General features: G+C 39.3%; 1 pseudogene; it reads left to right on the plus strand.

Annotated features, from left to right (window-relative positions):
- The first annotated feature begins 13506 nt into the window (after positions 1 to 13506).
- Positions 13507 to 20127, plus strand: part of LOC110144208 (tripartite motif-containing protein 60-like) — a 31586-nt pseudogene continuing 24965 nt past the window's right edge.

Here is a 20127-nt window from a genome sequence, read left to right on the forward strand (position 1 = left end):
TCTTTCTCGGAAAATCACATGGACAGAGAAGCCTGGCAGGCTACAGTGCACGGGGTTGCAAAAGAGTAGGATATGATTTAATGACTAAACAACAACAAGATTAAAAATGAAAGCTCTTTAAAAAAACAATATCAGTAAGAAAAGTGGTATCATTTCAAAATATCTGTTAAAATTAAAACAAATTATGCTTAAAGAGCAAAATTTTCAATAAAGTACTGATTCTATATTTAAATTGAAGATATGTGAGAGTTAAATATTTAGATTTTTAAATGTGAAGAGATACATACTAATTAAAGATAAAAGAGCATAAAATATCAGCCAACATATAATATAGTGATTTTAATATACGATTGTAAATTTCAAAGTTTACATTCTTCTCTTATACATGCTTTATTGCTAATTGACTTTTCGTAAATGACAAACTTGTAATTGGTAATTACTGAAGCACACATTCTCAAAGGTCATGAAACCCTAGAGAATGCTGAGTAAGAAAACTTTCTGATAAGATTCAGCTATTTCTGAAGTCAGCATAAAACCAAGCTTAGTACTTTATCAACTTACGAAGTTTAAAGGTTATGCAAACACAAAAATGGATATTCATTGTTATAAAAGTCTTCTGAAGAGAAAAAAATGTCAAATCTTGCTCCAGTGGAAGAAATGATAAGGAATTGAAAACTGTACACTAATATTGTCTTAGTAATTCCTAAGTTTAAAATTAGCATTCACCTCTTGAACTGAGAGAACTATAAGAATAGTTTTGTTGTTTGTCCACTCATAGTGTGAAGTGGGTGCTGCAAAATTCCATAGGGGAAGCCTCAGTTCATTTTATAATGTATTAGCTCTTCTTTTACAAGAATACAAAATCTTCTTCTACTGGAGAAATGAATTACATTTTCAGTTGAAAAGAGGAGGGAAGTATTTTCTGTCCTCAGGACAATTTTCTAAGAACACTGGGGAGTCATCTTTGGATGGGTGCAACTAGTTGTTCATTTTACATGTAGCACTTCCCATTTTCTTTCTTATTTCTATCCTATCATATTTTATTAACTCACAGTTAATTTATACAACAATAATGTGTTTATGTCTAGGGCTCCAAAATCACTGTGGGTAGTGACTGCAGCCGTCAAATTAAAAGACACTTGCTCCTTGGAAGAAAAGCTATGACCAACCTAGACAGCATATTAAAAAGCAGAGACATCACTATGCCTACAAAATTCATATAGTCAAAGCTATTGTTCTTCCAGTAGTCATGTATGGAAGTGAGAGTTGTACCAAAAAAAAATTGATGCTTTTGAACTCTGATGCTGGAGAAGACTCTTGAGAGTTCCTTGGACAGCAAGGAAATTAAACCAGTCAATCTTAAAGGAAATCAACCCTGAATTTTCACTGGAAGGACTGGTGCTGAAGCAGAAGCTCCAATACTTTGGCCACCTGACGCGCAGAGCCAACTCATTGCAGAAGACCATGATGCTGGGGAAGACTGAGGGCAGTCGGAGAAGGGGGCAACAGAGGATGAGATGATTAGACAGCATCACTGATTCAATGGTGATGAGTTTGAGCAAGCTCCGGGAGTTGGTGATGGACAGGGAAGCCTGGCATGCTGTAGTCCATAGGGTTGCAAAGAGTCAGACATGACTGAGCAACTGAACAATAATAAAGTAGTTACAATGAAATGTAGTTTTTATAAAATTATAAATGTGTAGGTTTTAAAACTGTACAGAAATATGTAACACAATGGTTCAGTGTTGTTTGAGTGATATATTCCAGTTCAAATCCAAGGCAGAATAGTTGGAGCTATGTAATCAGAGACAAGATATAAAAAATATGATCTTTAGGCTCTTCATTAAAGTCTCAATCTATTTTACAAATGGAAGAAACTAGTGTCTACCTCATGGTGCTATTATGAGGAGTAAAAATTAAATAAGCACTTAGATCAGTGTCATTTAAATTCAAGATTTGATTTACATGGCAAATAACTGTCAACTACATGATTATATTTTGACCTTTGGGGAAGGATAGGAAAGTATCAATTTTTTAATTTTTTTTTTTTACCTATTCAATTGTAGTCTACAGGAGATAATATCATCAGAGTTAGATTAAACAAACTCATATGCACTATTTTGTATCTTTAGGAATAATTACTGATTAAAACTAAATGCTAATACAGATGAGAATTTTTTCACTCTGTTTTCTTGGTTTCTCATGCAGACAAGTCAATAAATCAATATGAAAATAAACAGTTTTATAAAATATGTATATTTTTAAATTATTTCACATACTTGTGCCTTTAGTTACAAACATTCATGGACAAAGTTAAGAACATGTTTGAAACTTTCACTCAAAAGTGGTAATGGAAAGACAGAAGCTAATCCAGAGCTGCTGTTACATTGTTACATACTGCCACATTAAAATGTGTGTGGCTATGTGATTGATTTTATATATAAAATTTTATTTTTAATTATATATATATAAAATGAAACATATAACACATATTATATAAATGTATGTGTGTATATGTATATTGCATAGCAGATCAGATTATACATTGTTTAGTTCAGGATTCTGTAATACTATTATGAAACATTTTAAATGTTCTCAGTGCAAAGTACATATGTTTAATCTAGCCACAGACACACGATTCAGAACTCCTATGAGTCCCTTAAACATTGTATGATCTTGTGCAAATTATTAAGTCTCCTTGATCTTTGTTCCCTCATCTATAAAATAGAGGTTGTTTAAGCTTAATCTATATTATTTGTCCAAGTCATAACTGAGATAATGTGCAAAAGTGACTGACACAAAATAAGAACTCAAAAACACGTTTTGTGTTTTGAATATATGTTATGAAGAACTGATAAGAATTGTTCAAACAAGAAGCCTGTGGTGTAGATTAAGGAGAAAGCATCAAAGTTCAATAGGAGTTAAAAAGGAAATGTGCTATAGAAACCAAAAAAAATACTTTGACATGTCAGCACAGCAATGCTAAAGAAGAGTGGAATAAGAAGGCAAATTAATAGATAGTATGGTGGTGGAGGTGTTAGTTGCTCAGTTGTGTCCCACTCTTCGAGACCCCATGGACTGTAGCCTGCAAGACTCCTCTGGCCATGGAATTCTCCAGGCAAAAATACTGGAGTGGGTAGCCATTCCCTTCTTCAGAGGATCTTCCTGACCCAGGGATCAAACCCAGGTCTCCTGCATTGCAGGCTGATTCTTTACCATATGAGCCACAAGGGAAGCCCCCAATAAAGTAGTATATACAACATAATATGTAATAAGCTTTATATATATATATATTTTTTGGTTTCCCAGGTGGCACCAGTGTAAAGAACCTGCCTGCCAAGGCAGGAGACATAAGAGACATGGGTTCTATCTCTTAGTTGTGAAGACTCCCTGGAGAAGGGCATGGCAATCCACTTCAATATTCTTTTCTGGAGAATTCCATGGACACAGGAGCCTGGCAGGCTACAATGCAGAGCGTCGCAAAGAGTCAGACACTACTGAAGCAATTTAGCACTCAATGAGAAAAAAAAAAAAAGGCAAGCTAATCCACAATTGCTTCACCATTGGTGTAGTTAGCTCCAAAATGAGGGGAAAGGAATTGTTCTTTTCCTCACATTCTTGGAAAGGACCATGAGGTGGCTGGACCGTTGCACAAAGAATGGGGCTAATGAAGGGCTGCCTGTGAGTTAAGTATAAAAGAACTAGCCGGAACTTCTAGATTACTACAATTCTGTTGTTTCTAATGACTCTGATTTAACAAGAAATGCCTTCTCTATCTCTTTTCTGCCATGTTCTATTTCTTCCCATAATTCTATTCTTGCCATAATTCGTGAGGGAGACACATTTTAGGAAAAACTGAGCTCATCTCATGCCCCATTGGAGTGCCTGGAAAGTAAAGCACTTGTAAATGTGCTAATTTGGTGGTTAACTCTACTGTTACAATCACCCAAAGAGAGAAGAAAAAAGATTTCTCAGTGAAACATTAGCATCATTACCTCCATGACATAAAGATTATCTATAAATTAAATCTAATCTTTATTGTGGGGTAAAACTACTGAGGCTTAAAGAGGTTAAATAATATGCTTAAAGGACATACAGTAAATAATTGATGGGTTTGCATCACTGGTGCAACCTTTAGAATGTATTATTTTGTCTTTATCACTATGCCCATTTGTGAAAGAAGTTAAATATTTCCCAAGGAAGAATTACTCAAATTTTGTTTAAAATTATGAAATTTTCTAACTTATCAATCATGGAACACAGATCCAGACTTAAAGAGAATTTGAAATATATATTTCCCCAACTCATATAAAATTTTAAGATGCTAATTCCTAAAGCCAATTTTGGAACTCCATGAGAATAACCATTTGAAATACAATGCTGATTAAGTTCTCAAATAGTTCTCTTTTCTTAAACATATTTTGATAGAAGGATTGGCATTGTAAAATTCCTCTCTGTAGACATCTAATTGCTTAACATTTTGTGCTACAATTAACACTATTTTCCACTGAACTAGTACATACTGGCAAGCAATGAATATCATCAAGGAATTTTAATAATGAAGATATAACTTTAGCTATTAACGCATATGTGAAATCTAGAAAAATAGTACAGATGAACCTATTTTCAGGGAGGAATAGAGATGCAAACATAGAGAACAAGCTTGTGGACACTGGGCAGGAAGGGGAGAGTGGGATGAACCGGGACATTAAGTTTGACATAAATACACTGCCATGTGTGAAATAGATAATTAGTGGGAAGCCACTCCGTGCTCTGTGGTGACCTATATGAGTGGAACAGGAGGGGATGTATGTGTATGTACAGCTGTCCCTTCATTATACAGTAGAAATGCAACACTGTAAGGCAATTATTGTTATTTAGTTGCTAAGTTGTGTCCAACTCTTTCATGACCCCATGATCTGTAGCCTGCCAGGCTTCTCTGTCCATGGGATTTTCTTCCCCAGGAGATCTGCCTAACCCAAGGATTGCATCCACATCTCTTGCTTTGGCAGGCAGATTCTTTACTATTGAGCCACCAGGGAAACCCAAAACAATTGTATACCAATTTAAAAAATAGATAAATAAATAAAAATATCCCAACTTTGATACCCAGTGATATGATAAATAATATAAAGCTGTAACAGCTTCTTTTTTTTCCTCAAAATATCTAGTGTATCATTTTAAGAAAGTCAGGTTGGAATACATTAAGGTATATTCTGTATAGGAACAGAAGTTCCTATACAATAACATTGTATATAGTTATCCTACTGATAACAATTGTAAGTGCCTACAACTAAACACCACCAGGAACACAGCTGTCATTAAACAGATAGACCTCGCTTTTGTTTGAGCTTAAACAAATGTACTTACTGTTTTGCAGTCCTATTCTACCATAGTCCTAGACCCTGTCTGACCTTTTTATTTTGTGAAATTGTATTTATAAAAGGAGAATCATATGACTCACCTGGCTATGGGTACCAGGTCAGCTCCTGATCCTCAAGAACCTTTCTTTGCCTTCTTTCTCTCTACAGAGAATACAAGATAATGATTAATTAAAAAGTCTATGAGAGTAGCTGTGGACAATGTTAAAAATTTTAAATATTAATTTTTGATCATTAGGTCTTTTAAAAAAATCAATAATTCCTCTCTCATTATTCAAGTAACTTGAAAATGCTTTTCAAGATCTATTCTTTAGCCAATTCCATGTCCTTGGTAAACAGGCTGGATAACCATTCTCTGACTTCCAAATAATATCCAGCAATGGGGGGGGGGAGACCAGTAAGAGGGGACAGTGAGGTCTCAGTGTTTAATTAGCTGTTTTGTTTTTTTTTTTTTAACCCTTGGATGTGTCTCAGGACCCAAAAGTACAGCTCCTGGATGGCCTTCCACATATTCCTTTTTAATGTCCTACCCTTGGCTCCTTTAGGCTTGGAATGTAACAACACCTATTTTTACAGACCTCAGGGTGTCACAGCATTCTTTGCAGTTTTCCTAGAACTTGCTTGTTTCTGTGCATTTACTTTGTTCCCTAAGCTCTTCTCAAATTATTTTAGGTTTGATAGCTGTTTTATGCTATAATGCAGGTTGATACACAAAATATTCTTTTATAATAAAATTTTTTAAAATCTCATTGATTTCAAAATTTTGGAGTCTGTTTTTCCACTAGGTTTTCAGGAACATTTTAAACGAACATTGTGGAAGATGCCTGTGCTTTGATATTTGGCACTCGTTTCTTATTTAAAACGTCTCTTTTTATATTATACGTTAGCATGAATAGTAGTATGTGTTTTCACCTTTATCTAGAACAATTGTGGGAACTATGCTAAATGATTCACAAATAATCCATTCTAGTGCACCTATGTACAATGATTTACCTACTTTACATCATAGTTTGCCAAATAAAATTCTGATTTATCCTTTGTCTTTTGCACCTGCAGTTAACGTTTGTCAAATACTTTTCATTTTTAACCAAAAATTATTGATATTTGCATTGAAACAAGCTCAGAGGACTTTATTACACCTGCCATTTTTCCTTTCAATTTCTGAAGCTTTTTCTTTTCTCTTTTGGCCACACTGCATGTGGGATCTTGGTTCCAGCAACCAGGGATGGAACCCCTGCCCTCTGCAGTGGAAGCACAGAGTCTTGATCACAGGACTGCCAGGGAAGTTCCTCAATTCCTAATACAGAATCTTGTGTTAGTGGATTTGATGCATGGGCAATAAAAATACCGTCATGGTAATGCATCATTAAATCTGAAGCAGAGGAGCAAAAACTTGTCTTCCTTTTATTGACGCTCCCCAGAAGCATCATATATAACATCTCTCCACATGTTCAGGCTGCAGAGTGTGCTGATAAACGATGTGGACTCAAATGCAAGCCAGTCGGGAACACTAACTATTCCCAGCAGCTGATGGGGGCCATAGAAGTCTGAGGCCGCTACCTCTGCCAGGGATTTGTGTCAATGACTGAATTGGAGCTTTGAGAAGAAATGCACTGCCTGGTCTCCAGTCCATGGGGTCATAGGGAAATCAGGGAAATTAAAGCTTATGTGCATGAGAAATTCATGCAAACAATGAAAGTAAAGCATCACTATGTAGAGCACATTGAGAATAGTCCAAAGATTTACAGTCATGCTTTTGTCTTGTACACTGTAAATCTAAATACATTTACATGTTTTATTATTTAATTGTACTTCTTTTATTGGGCAATAATCATTTTTTTGTCAGCAAAAGTTTCAGAAATGTAAATGAGAAGAAATGCTAATGGAACACCGAAGAGCAGGCTTTTCTATAGCTTAGATATTTTTCATGAGTGTGTAAATGGAAACAAAATATTTGAGAAAGTTCTCATTCACTCTAGGGGCTGTACAGATAATTCTTACAAAGTGAAAACCAAGTGGCACTAAAATAATTAAGAAAGGTCATCATTTACCTAAAAAGCAAAATTTATTTTAAGAAAATATGTCCAAAGTTGAAGACATAATATGTGGAGCTTCAAAAGGAGTGTTTCTTTTTCTCTGAACCGTGCCTTGTCGTCTAAACCTACGAACTCTTCTTCTGTGATAGTATTGCAAATTTTCAAAGCATTTTCCCCAAATGTATGCAAACTGAAGCAATAATTATTAATGTGTTGCATTCACCAGAAGAATTACACAAGTAGTGGAATGATTTCAGTTTTATATCAATCTTAGCAATATCAGAGTGTAAAAATTCTAATAAAGCTTTGAATTTTTATATCATTTATGAAATTAAAGTGAAGTTTTAAAAAACTTTAAAGATGAAAACCTTCACTGTTATGAACATACTTTACATTTTAACAAACTGTAGGTGCATAATTATTGGGCTTCCCAGATGATGCTAATGTTACTGGGAAAGAACCCACCTGCCAGTGCAGGAAACATAAGAGACCTGGGTTTGATCCCTGGGTCAGGATGATCCCCTGGAAGAGGGCATGGCAATCCACTCCAGTATTCTTGCCTGGAGAATTCCATAGACAGAGGAGCCTGCAGGCTACAGTCCATAGGGTTGCAAAGAGTCAGACATGACTGAAGTGACTTAGCATGCATGCACATAAATTATTTTACAGTGATGATGTGAATTCAGATTTTAATACAGCAAAGTGTTGTGGGTTAAAAAATTCCCACAACCTGAGTGTGTGCATATTCAGCCAGCCAGACTCCTCTGTCCATGGGATTCTCCAGGCAATAATACTGGAGTGGATTGTCATGCCCTTCTCCAGGGGACCTTCCGGCCCCAGGGATCAAACCCACATCTTCTGCATCTCCTGCAGTGCAGGTGGATTCTTTACTGCAGAGCCACTGGGAAGCCCTTCCCAACAACCTAGGTTCTTATTAAATTGACAAATCTATGGGGCAGAAATGTATTAAGAATTTCTTGTAAGGTCCTCTGAATCTATTACCAACCAGCGTTCTTGGTCTCCTTAATCAATAGAAATTGATCAGAAACCAGACAAGAAATTCAGGCAATTCAGGAGCCCCAGCTGTACTGGGGTTGAAGGTCTCTTCTAAACCTTTTTCCTGCTGGACATGGGCTGCACACTAGAGGTGAAGAAGTCTTTCACTGACTGTTCTAAGAATTTGCAGAGATCTGGGTCAGTTTTTGTTGGAATGGGCTGAATTCCTTGAGGCATCAGGTGCCTTACTGCAAACTGTTGGAGGCTAAAAGACACAAACCTAACCAAAAGGGCTAAAAAGGAGAACAACTATGGTCATTAAAGGGCCTAGAAATAGGAGGACTCAGATTAACTTTGGGCTTCCTTAGCTGTTGACCAGACAATGGAGGCTATATCGCCCCTGCCAAAATAATGAAGCCACTCTGCCTAGGCATTTATTTTCTTAATATAACATTTACATGTCCTATCACATTGATCCAAGTGTAGCAGGAAGTATTAGTTATCATACAAACTCTGTCTTATTTTGCCAATAGGTAATCAAGGGTCAGATGACTGTCAAGAACCACATTTGCCATGGAAATAAAAGAGGTTCCAACTTGCATCAAGGCTTCAAGTAGGAGCCAACCCACTACAACCTTTTACTTATCTGTTGATACCTGTCTTTTTTTTTTTTTTTTTTCCCGTGCCTCTCTTTTGAATAGGTATCTCAAATGTTCCACTGACTCACAGTTCTGTTTGTCTATCGTGACCTGTGGGGTTTCTGGAGGTAAAACATTTAAGCTGGACAAATGTACCAAACTAGATGTCTGCTAGCAGTGTGGGTGGTTGTGATTACTTTATAGGGGTCAATAGTTGTCAATAGTTGGTCTTGGGGTACCCTTCGCCCAGGTTTTAAGAAGAACTTGGTCCCTTGGTTTTATTTGTGAAAGAACTGCTCCTTCCTCTGTAGTTTTACTGGGAGCCAGCAGTGCCTTATGGACATAATCCTGGACCTCCTTCTGAATTTGTCCTCAGTTCAGTTCAGTCACCCAGTTGTGTCCGACTCTTTGCAACCCCATGGACTGTAGCACTCCAGGCCTCCCTGTCCATCACCACTGCCCGGAGCTTATTGAAAATCATGTCCATCAACTCATTGATGCCATCCAACCTTCTCATCCTCTGTCATCCCCTTCTTCTGCCTTCAATTTTTCCTAACATCAAGGTCTTTTCCAACGAGTCAGTTCTTCACATCAGGTGGCCAAAGTAATAGAGTTTCAGCTTCAACATTGGTCCGTCCAATGAACACTCAGGACTGATCTCCTTTAGGATGGACTGGTTGGATCTCCTTGCAGTCCAAGGGACTTTCAAGAGTCTTCTCCAACACACAGCTCAAAAGCATCAATTCTTCAGCACTCAGCTTTCTTTATAGTCCAACTCACATCCATACATGATTACTGGAAAAACCATAGCTTTGACTAGATGGATCATTGTTGGAAAAGTAATGTTTCTGCTCTCTAATATGCTGTCTAGGTTGGTCATAGCTTTTCTTGAAAGGAGCAAATGTCTTTTAGTTTCATGGTTGCAGTCCAGTGATTTTGGAGCCCCCCAAAATAACATCTCTCACTGTTTCCATTGTTTCCCCATCTATTTGCCATGAAGTGATGGGATCTGATGCCATGATCTTAGTTTCCTGAATGATGAATTTTAAGCCAGCTTTTTGACTCTGCTCTTTCAGTTTCATCAAAGGGCTCTTTAATTCTCTTTCTACCATAAGGGTGGTGTCATCTGCGTATCTGAGGTTATTGATATTTATCCCGGCAATCTTGATTCCAGCTTGTGTTTCATCCAGCATGGCATTTCTCATGATGTACTCTGTATATAAGTTAAATAAGCAGGGTGACAATATACAGCCTTGACGTACTCCTTTTCCTATTTGGAACCAGTCTGTTGTTCCATGTCCAGTTCTAACTGTTGCTTCCTGACCTGCATACAGGTTTCTCAAGAGGCAGGTCAGGTGGTCTGCTATTACCATCTCTTTCAGACTTTTCCACAGTTTATTGTGATCCACACAGTCAAAGGCTTTGGCATAGTCAATAAAGCAGAAATAGATGTTTTTCTGGAACTCTCTTGCTTTTTCAATGATCCAGCAGATGTTGGCAATTTGGTCTCTGGTTCCTCTGACTTTTCTAAAACCAGCTTGAACATCTGGAAATTCATGGTTCATGTATTACTGAAACCTGGCTTGGAGAATTTTGAGCATTACGTACTAGCGTGTGAGATGAGTGCAATTGTGTGGTACTTTGAGCATTCTTTGGCATTGTCTTTCTTTGGGATTGGAATGAAAACTGACCTTTTCCAGTCCTGTGGCCACTGCTGAGTTTCCAAATTTGCTGGCATATTGAGTGCAGCACTTTCACAGCATCATCTTTCAGGATTTGAAATAGTTCAACTAGAATTTCATCATCTCCACTAGCTTTGTTCATACTGATGCTTCCTAAGGCCCACTTGACGTCACATTCCAGGACGTCTGGCTCTAGGTGAGTGATCACACCATCGTGATCATCTGGGTCATGAGGATCTTTTTTGTACAGTTCAACTGTGTATCCTTGCCACCTTTTCTTAATATCTTCTGCTTTTGTTAGGTCCCTACCATTTCTGTCCTTTATTGTACTTTTCTTACTGTTCTTTTAATCCCCTTCCCTGAAAAGACCTCCCATAATGGGAGGGAGCCATCCCTCCCCCATAATGGGTGGCATCGTGTAAACTCTTAGTGAGTTTCCATTGTTGGTGTTCTGGGATTAGACCCTTATCCTCTTTTTTATACCAGGCTATGCTTCCCTTTTCATAGCCATATTTTTCAGCATTTTCTTTTTCCTATGGGGAATACTGGGGGAGGGTAGAGTTCAGGAGGGCCAATCACTAGAGCCATACCATGTTCTGGTTCCTGCACTTGAGCGGCCTGTTTTGCAACATGATCATGTTTGCTCTTCCGTTGGCTCAGAAAAGATCCATCTGATCCATTCTGATGGCCCCCACAGTGGATTATTGCTACCAGGATCAGCAGCTGCACTGCTTCTAAAAGATCCAGAATCAAATCTTTCTGTTTTACTGGGAGTTCTAGTAGTTAACATTCCTCTTTCTTTTCAAATGGCAGCATGAACATATTGTGCACGGAATCCATATCTAGAGGCAGCAAAAATATTTGATTTCTTATCCTTCCTTAATTGCAAAGTTCTCATTAGTGCATTTAGTTCAGCCTTCTGGGCGAATGTCTGGGGTGGCAGGGCCTTGGCTTCAATGACTTCATCTTGACAAACTATGGCATATCCTGCCTTTTGGGTTCCCATTTTACAAAACTGCTCACATTCTTAGACCATTAATTATGGTTTACTGAGGTGAGCCTCAGAGATGCCTCTTAGTGGTTGGAGATGGTAATGCAGTAAATGCTGTTTTTCCATCTATAGCCAAGGTTCATACCCCTGGGGTTAGGCCAAATCCTAAATATTGAACCCGTTACTGTGATATTTGAGCCTTAGTTGGAAAGGCTTTTTATTATCTTTTTTTGCCAGAAAATTTAGGACCCTAACAGTATTTTGATCTGAGTACTATTTGGTCCCACTGTGTGGGCATGCATGCTCAGTTGCTTCAGTCGTGTCCAACTCTGCAATCCTTTAGTCTCTTGGGGAATATTTTGATGCCCGACAGGTGGGTCATTGGGGGCTACTAATAGATGCATTTTCTTTTTGAATTCTTTATCTCCTCGGGCTTCACCCTGTCTTAAGAGTACATTGGCAAGTGGCTTGTGTGTACGCTCGGTCATGCTGAACTCTTTGCATCCCCCCTACCCCAAGACTAGCTCATCAGGCTCCTCTGTCCATGGGATTTTCCAGGCAAGAATATTGAAATGAGTTGCCATTTGCTCCTCCAGGGGATCTTCCCAACTCAGAGATTGAACACAATTCTCCTGAATCCCATGAAATGCAGGCAGATTCTTCACTGCTTGAGCCGCTGGGGAAGAATGCATTAACTCCTAACTTATGTAGCAAATCTCTCCTGCTGAGGGGGACAGGTCATTCTCATATCAAAAAAGAAATGAGTAATAAAAATGGACCCAATTCCACAGGCAAGGGGAGACCTAAGTCACCCTACCTTTGGCTGTCCATCAACTCCTGTCGTGAGACAGTCATGGTTGGAGAGGAGGCCAGCTGGCCCAGTCAGACGAGAGCAGGTGGCTCCGGGGTCTATAAGAAACTCAGTTTTCCCACCGGGCACGTCGAGGGTAACCTGAAGCCCCACTGCAGTAATGAGGACAGATAGAGTGGGATCTGGAGCTGGGCAGGTGCTCGGGCCCATCTGTTGGTATGCAGGAATTTCTCATCCAAGAGATCTGCAAGGAACTGGGATGTCCCACAGGAAGGCGCTTGGGACATTCTCCCTTCCCAGTATCCCTTGTTCCGGCAAAGGGCCCACTGGGATCAGGACCACACGGCTTCTTGGTGGTCTGTCTAGTCTTCTCAGACCTCCAGGGCTCCCTGGAGGTGATGGGTGAAGCAGAACAGGCAAAAGCTGTGTTTTCTTCATTAGTCTCTTCTTCTTGTTGACCTCCTCCAGTAAGTCTTGGTTGTTAGTGTTTGAAGTCCTCCCCCACCAAGGTTTGGGGCCCAGGTTCAGGCTTTTGTCATCTTCTCTGAATATCAGGAATACTCTGAGTGATAAAATGCAAGGTCAAGAGTGTCTTCCCTTCTGTGGGCTCAGGATATTGCTGTATTTCTTGAATGACTCCGTCACCTGACTCAGAAAGACTGTTGGGTTTTTATTTTTTTCCTGTGTAATCTCTTGGATCTTATCATAATGTACAGGCTTTTCATACCATATCATCATTTACATACAGCTTTTCATTCCTTCTGATGACTAGTAATGTAGTGTCTCAGCCTAGCCTGGCCGACATGGTCTTCAGAGTCCCAGTGTGGGTCATATGCTGGGGTTGCATCCCAAGCCACCTAGTGAATTCGGTGGTGTGGACTGGTGGCCAGTGAGCCATCTGTGTGTTCCCTGGCCTTTCTCAGTATACACACCTTTTTATCTAGGGTACAACAGTAGACCAGAGTAACTATATGCCGTCCTGCCAGATGAGAGAGAGTGCCAACCCCAGCCTTACAAATTCATCACTAAACTTGTCAGAATCCTTTGAGAATCTGGCAAACCTCTCCTTACAGATTAACCCAGTTAGTTTAGGATGTCTCTTTAGGATGTTCCAGGCACCCTTTGAAGAACCCAAAGTTAACTGGAAGTCAAGAGAATTTCAGGTACAATTTGATATTTTGGAAGTCTGTTCAAAAACTTAAAAAAGTTTGAAAACATCTGGTCAGATAGGATCATAGTTTTCTGTGAAACAACACTTATTCCTTGAGCTAGGGTGGGAGGGGGGAATCCAAAGTAATATAGACCACTTGAAGGCACACGATCTGTTATTAAAAACAGCATTCCAGGACCGACTTTGTTCTCTTATGAGAGAAGGAAATCGAAACCAGTCTTGTATCGTGCTGCACTCAGTCTGTCAGTCACGTCTGACTCTGAGATCCATGAACTGCAGCCTGCCAGGCTCCCATGTCCATGGACTTTTCCAGGCAAGAATACTAGAGTGGGTTGTCACTTCCTTCTCCAGGGGACCTTCCTGACCCAGGGATCAGATCTGTGCCTTCTGGGTCTCTTGCATTGGCAGGCTGATTCTTTACCACTGCACCACCTGAAAGCCCATTCTTGCACCAGCTGACTCTTAATAAAATCCAATTACCTAATTAAAGTTAATTCAATCTTAGAAAATCCTGACCACATACAAATTCTTTTGTCAATGTTCCTCTTCCGTAAACCTTCTGCAACTTTCTGTAGCCTTTTTCCTTTCAACAAAATATATTCTAGTCCTCATACTTTTTTTTTCCTGAAAACAAGCATCAACTGTCTTTTTACATCAGCATTCCAAAAATTGGTAGAGAACATCTCAAGGCACACCAAATAGCTTTAGTTTCTCTCTCACAAGAAGAAAAAAGTAAGTAAATTTAGAACTGTTTAGCAATTACTGTTCCAATATTTTATCTTATTTGAAATGGCCTGAAAATTTGATTAATTCCTATCATTTGACTTTATTTTAAAATTTACCCAAATTTAGAGAGACTGTCTTAGATTGACAGTTCCAAAACATAATTGTTCCTATGTATTTGCGAGGGTTCTAAGTCACTTTAGTTGTGTCTGACTCTTTGAGACCCTATGGACAAAATTATTCCTATAGTGTTTTAAAAAGTTCTATCCAGGGACATCCCTGGCGGTCCAGTGGTTAAGACTTTGCTCCCCAGTGCAGGGGGTGCAGGTTCGATCCCTGGTCGGGGATCTAAGAACCCACATGCCTGGCGGCCAAAAACCAAAACATGAAACGGAAACAGTATTGTAACAAATTCAATAAAGACTTAAAAAAAAAAAAAGTTCTATCCCAGTTACATTTAAACATTTAATCACATCAGGTTATAGTCCTTGTTGAAAGATTTTTAAACAAAATAATGGACACTTATTGACTTTCAGTAGCCTTATGTATGGGCTTCCCGGTTGGCTCAAGTTGTGAAGAATCCACCTGAATGTAGGAGACACAGGAGACTTCGGTTTGGTCCCTGGGTTGGAAAGATTCCCTGGAGGAGGGCATGGCAACCCCTTCCATCTAACTTGCTCATAAAAATCTCATGGAGAGAGAAGCCTCGTGGGTTATGGTCCACGGGATCACAAAGGTCAGAAATGACTGAAGCGGCTGAGCAGACACACACACACACACACACTCACACACACACACACACTCATACACTCATACAACTTCAGGTACAATGAGTGTTTTATACATACTATTGATGACTCTTCAAAAGGTCTGTATACATTAAACCCATGAGTTTAAGTTGGGCAAGTTAATTTCTACAGAACTAACGATCTCATAGTTTCCCCGCTGAATTTAAAATGGCTTTACCCATTTTATGCCTGTGTGTGTGTGTGTGTGTGTGTGTGTGTGTGGTTGGGGGGAGGGGTAGTTTTTACAGATGAGTCAGGTAGTTCCTGAAGGCCTAGACAATATAGTTACAATGCAAGAGCAGAGGAGAGGAAAATGTAGGCTTCTGTTTTTGTTTCTTTTTGTTCTTTAAAATGCCAGTGAGTAACCCAAGACAGGAGCATCAGGCAATGTGCGCTGTGTTTATATTTCAGGGCTTACGTGTCCCACCATGCCCACAGTGTCAGTGTTTCCGTGTACAAGCTTACTCTGCTCACCACACGAGAGGCCAATTAATTTGAGACGTGAGGTGTTGAGGGTAAGGAATAGGACTTTATTGACCAAGAAGATGGCAGACTAGTGTCTTAAGGTAACCATCTTGTTAGATGCCAGGTTCTTTTATGGATCAGATGCTGAGAAGAGAGGAAACAACATAAAAAGACCATTTAATTCTTGCAAATATCTCCTAGAATGGCAAGCCTCAGGCAGGGAGATGTGTTAATTTCTTCCTTCCTGCCATCTACAGATGGAAGATGGACAAGATTCTGAACAAAGGCACTTTAGTCTAACAGTCAGGCGGAGAGGCAAGAGTCACTAAGGCAGGCCATTATGTAGAATTATAATAACAAAAGCAACAGAAAGCAAGTCAAATAAACAGTTCCAACATGGAGTCAGAATTGACTTCTCCCTACAACTCAGAATTGCAGGATTAGTTGGACAGACAAAACTACAACACAAACAAAGATACCAATCAGGAAATTTAAAGAAGTACAAGAAGTTTTCAAGATAAAGGGGAGGGCGTGAGTGTACGGATAAGGACCAAGGGAGAGATAAAAAGAGGAACAGAAAAGACTAAAAAGAGAAAGAGACAGAAAGAGAGCAATTGCTATTTCAACCCACCCCCTGCAGGTGTCTATTCAGGCACCAATTTGTGTGATTCTGAAATGGAGAACTGAGTTCTGTTCACTGAGCCCAAGAATGGATGTTGCAAACTTGAAAATACTCACACAAGCAGTTTATTTTAAAGGATGGAGATATAAAGCTCTCAGCATAGACACTGGGAGGAGTGAAGAGCTCCCAAACACAGGAACAACAGCAGTTTTCATATGTTTATTAGAGTTGATCTGCTTGTTTTTGGTTGGCGCAGGGCCAGATATGTGTAATTTCTGACCAAATAATTTAATGGTTGCAATGTCCAGTTTGTCATTGTTATGGGTTTCTTGTATTATCCAGTTTCTCAGTTTTTCTAGACATTGCGACACTATCCCTAGGCCCTTTCTCAAGACCCCAGGACATTATTTAGGGGCTCAATGTCTGCTTAGGAGCTAATTGTCTACCTGGAGTTTTTCTCCTTGATAAACTGGACAGCAGTTAATGATTGTCTTGCCCTGGGTCTGAATGTTTTATGACCCTCCAGACCAGGGAGGCATTCCTCTGAATGCCTAGAAACTGAAGCAGTAAATACAGCTTTTAACAGAGCAAGATGCTTGTGTATAAGAATTAAATTGAAATTAAAAAAAGAACCAAGGCTCTGACTTCTACACTGACTGCCTAACAATTTCTACCTCATTTTCAAAAAGCCAGTGAAGGAGGGAGCAATTTGTCCACAGCCCACTGGGCTGATGAAGTCTGGAAACCAGCCAGTTTCATGTCTTCTGTAGGACTGCAACCCAGAGATGGGGACTCTCACCCACGCAGGCACAGTATGTAGAGAACTGCCACTTCAGCCCATTTCCAGTGGAACTTCTGTTGGTGGCAGAAAAACAAAGGTGAGACTATCAGGATGATTGGACTTCCAGACACTATATGACTTGAGGTCAGAACTGCTATCACTCTCATAAATCCCCTCTCAGGGAGAGCCCTGCTGGGCCAAGGTCTGCATGGTGTGAGGCAAGCCTCTCCAATCTCCGCTCATCACCCATGGAGGTGAGCCGCTGGCCAGCAGGAGCAGGCCTCACAAGCCGAAAGGAGTGATGCTGAAGCTGCTCAAGGTCCGGTCCCTAGGAAGGACAGAACAGAAGAGAGGACAGAGAGAGAAGAGGACACAGAAGTAGAGAGATTTCAGGATGGGGAAAGGGACAAATGGGGAAGGGAGACTGTGAGGGGAAACAGACAAAGGGGAGGGAGAGAGCCTTGCCTGAAAGAGGGGTCAGGAAGGCAGACTTACCAAATGTGATGATGTTCAGACAAGAGGTTCAAGTGGCTGCTTGTCACTCATGGGGAGGATGTGTTTCATGGTCCTGGAGGTGCCCAGATCCTCTCTTGAAAGAAGACAAGGGCTCCACGTTGGGCACCATGAAGTATGATATCGACCAGAGTTCTTGGTCTTCCCCAATCAATAGAAATTGACTAGAGGCCAGAAAGAAATTCAGGCAAGGCTTTCTTGGGAGCCCTGCAGCAGGGGGAGTGAGAACAAACAATAGGGTCCCCTGCTTGCTTGCTCCCTAGGAGGGGGCACGCTTGTTCCTCATATGGGGTGAGGGTAGAGGTGTGTAGGTGGTCTGCCAACCCCTTATGTGCGCTGTGTGCAGGGGCATGCCCTGCTTTTACTCCAGACTTCTTACCTTTCCTCCAGGCCCTTCAAAAATGGAAGTTGGGGTCTTTGGTCTCTTTGTATCTTTTGTACAGAATTTACCTTAACTGCAGCATGTTATTTTTAAACCCATATAGCTTTTTTTTAAAAAATTTTGTTCCTCAAGGAGAGGTGTGTCCATGTGCAAGTTTTGCAGCACTGAAGCAAAGGGTCCCAGGTCCCAGCCTGTCTCAAATTCATATTTACATCCAAACTCAGTTATTCTATTATACAATTAAACACCAGAAGCTGTAGCTCTCAAAAATAGCCATATAGTTTGTGTATCATACTTGAATATACATATATATTTTATGAATTATACATATAGAAATCATATGTATATCTGTGTATATATTCACACTCACATACATGTGTAAACATGCATTTTTAGAAATTAAGGTGTGAAAGCTGTTGACAACAAAAACAGTAGGATGCAGCTGACACGAGACTAACTTGCAGCTGAAGAGAACTACAAAAGATGAATAAATATTTTAAAAGACACTGAAGCATTTATAAAACAACAAAGGCTGCCAGAACTTGTGGGTCAGAGTCCTGGAGGGAAGGGTAAGGCATTGAGGATACCTGAGCTTCCTGCTGCTTTATTCTTTGGAGTCTGTAGCTGGTTCTAGGCATAGGACACACGGGCCAAGTGGGAGCAGCAACCTTGTATTTTGCAGTATCCTGGGCTAAGGAAGCAATCACTAAAATTTATGGCTTCCAAATAACTAAGAATGCAGGGCAATACCCTAGGAGAAAAGAAAACCACAGAGAAATGACCCAAACATTCTGAGTAGAGTATTGCTATAAGACATTTTTCAACTTTTATACGATTCAAGAACAGGTGATGACTCAGAAAAAGAAAGTATAAAGCAGCCGCTAAGAACATGAAAGCTAAGCAGAGAGTCGACAGTCTTACAGCTCAGGCTTCATGGATCATCCAAGAGAGAGACCTTACCTAAATATCCCAGGTTTTGAGGTCGGGAAATGAAAATGGGGAATCCCTAGGTGTAAGCATAAAATAAAATATGTTCCAAAGTCACGTGGACCAAGGACATCTTTCCTGTTCTCTATACAATACTGGAAAAAAACAAAAAGAAATATTGTGTGCAAGAAAGAAATCATAATATCCAGATACTCTACAATTTTTCATACACAAGTTTTGAGAAGTAAATAAAAATGTAAAAGGCATGGAAATGAAGAGGACCAAATGATAAAAAAAAAAAAATCAGAAGAAATGAACAAAATAATCTATGCCTGCGATGAATGCAGGTATTGGGGTTATCAGACACAGAGCTGAAAATGACTATAATTTAGATACTCGAGAATATTGACACAAAGAATTTCAGCAAAGAAAACATAAATCAAACATTAATTTAGAATTGAATAGTGAAACTAAGTATGTGAATTTAGTCGATTCCTTTAAAAATAGATGACAGTGGAAAAAAGCAAGTATATTGAAAGATCAAGATAAAATGTCTTACTGAATATACGAAAATGGATTTAAAATACAAAATTGTGTTCAAGAGACATATAGTTCTTGATGATAAGATTTAATCTGACTCCAGGAGTAGAGGAAGTTAAAGGTTTGGAGCCAACATTTTATTAAATAATAGACAATAATTTTCTAAAACTGATGACTGCTTGAAGTAAATCTGTTGCTTCAGTGATAAAAAATACAGTTAATTTCCAAATAGGAATAGAGAAAATAAAACAATTAAATTATGTAGAAAATGTTTAGAGAAAATATTTGCTAAATGAGAATACATCATACAGGGAACATCCTCCCAAAATGAATGTGAAAATAAAAAGATATTGTTAGACAAACAAGTACAGAGAGAAGTAATCACCATTAGAACTACATTAAAGAAAAGTTTGAAAGTACAGATTTCATGGCAAATAGATGGGGGAAAAATGGAAACAATGACAGACTTTAGTTCCTTGGGCTCCAAAATCATGGTGGACAGTGACTGCAGCCATGAAATTACAAGACTGTGACAAACCTAGACACTGTTTCAAAAAGCAGAGACATCACTTTGCTGACAAAGGTCCATACAGTCAAAGCTACAATTTTTCCAGCAGTCATGTATGGGTGTGAGAGTTGGGCTATAAAGAAGGCTGAGTGCTGAAAAATTGATGCTTTCA

This window comes from Odocoileus virginianus, chromosome 8, assembly GCF_023699985.2.
Source record: "Odocoileus virginianus isolate 20LAN1187 ecotype Illinois chromosome 8, Ovbor_1.2, whole genome shotgun sequence".
Lineage (NCBI taxonomy): Eukaryota > Metazoa > Chordata > Mammalia > Artiodactyla > Cervidae > Odocoileus > Odocoileus virginianus.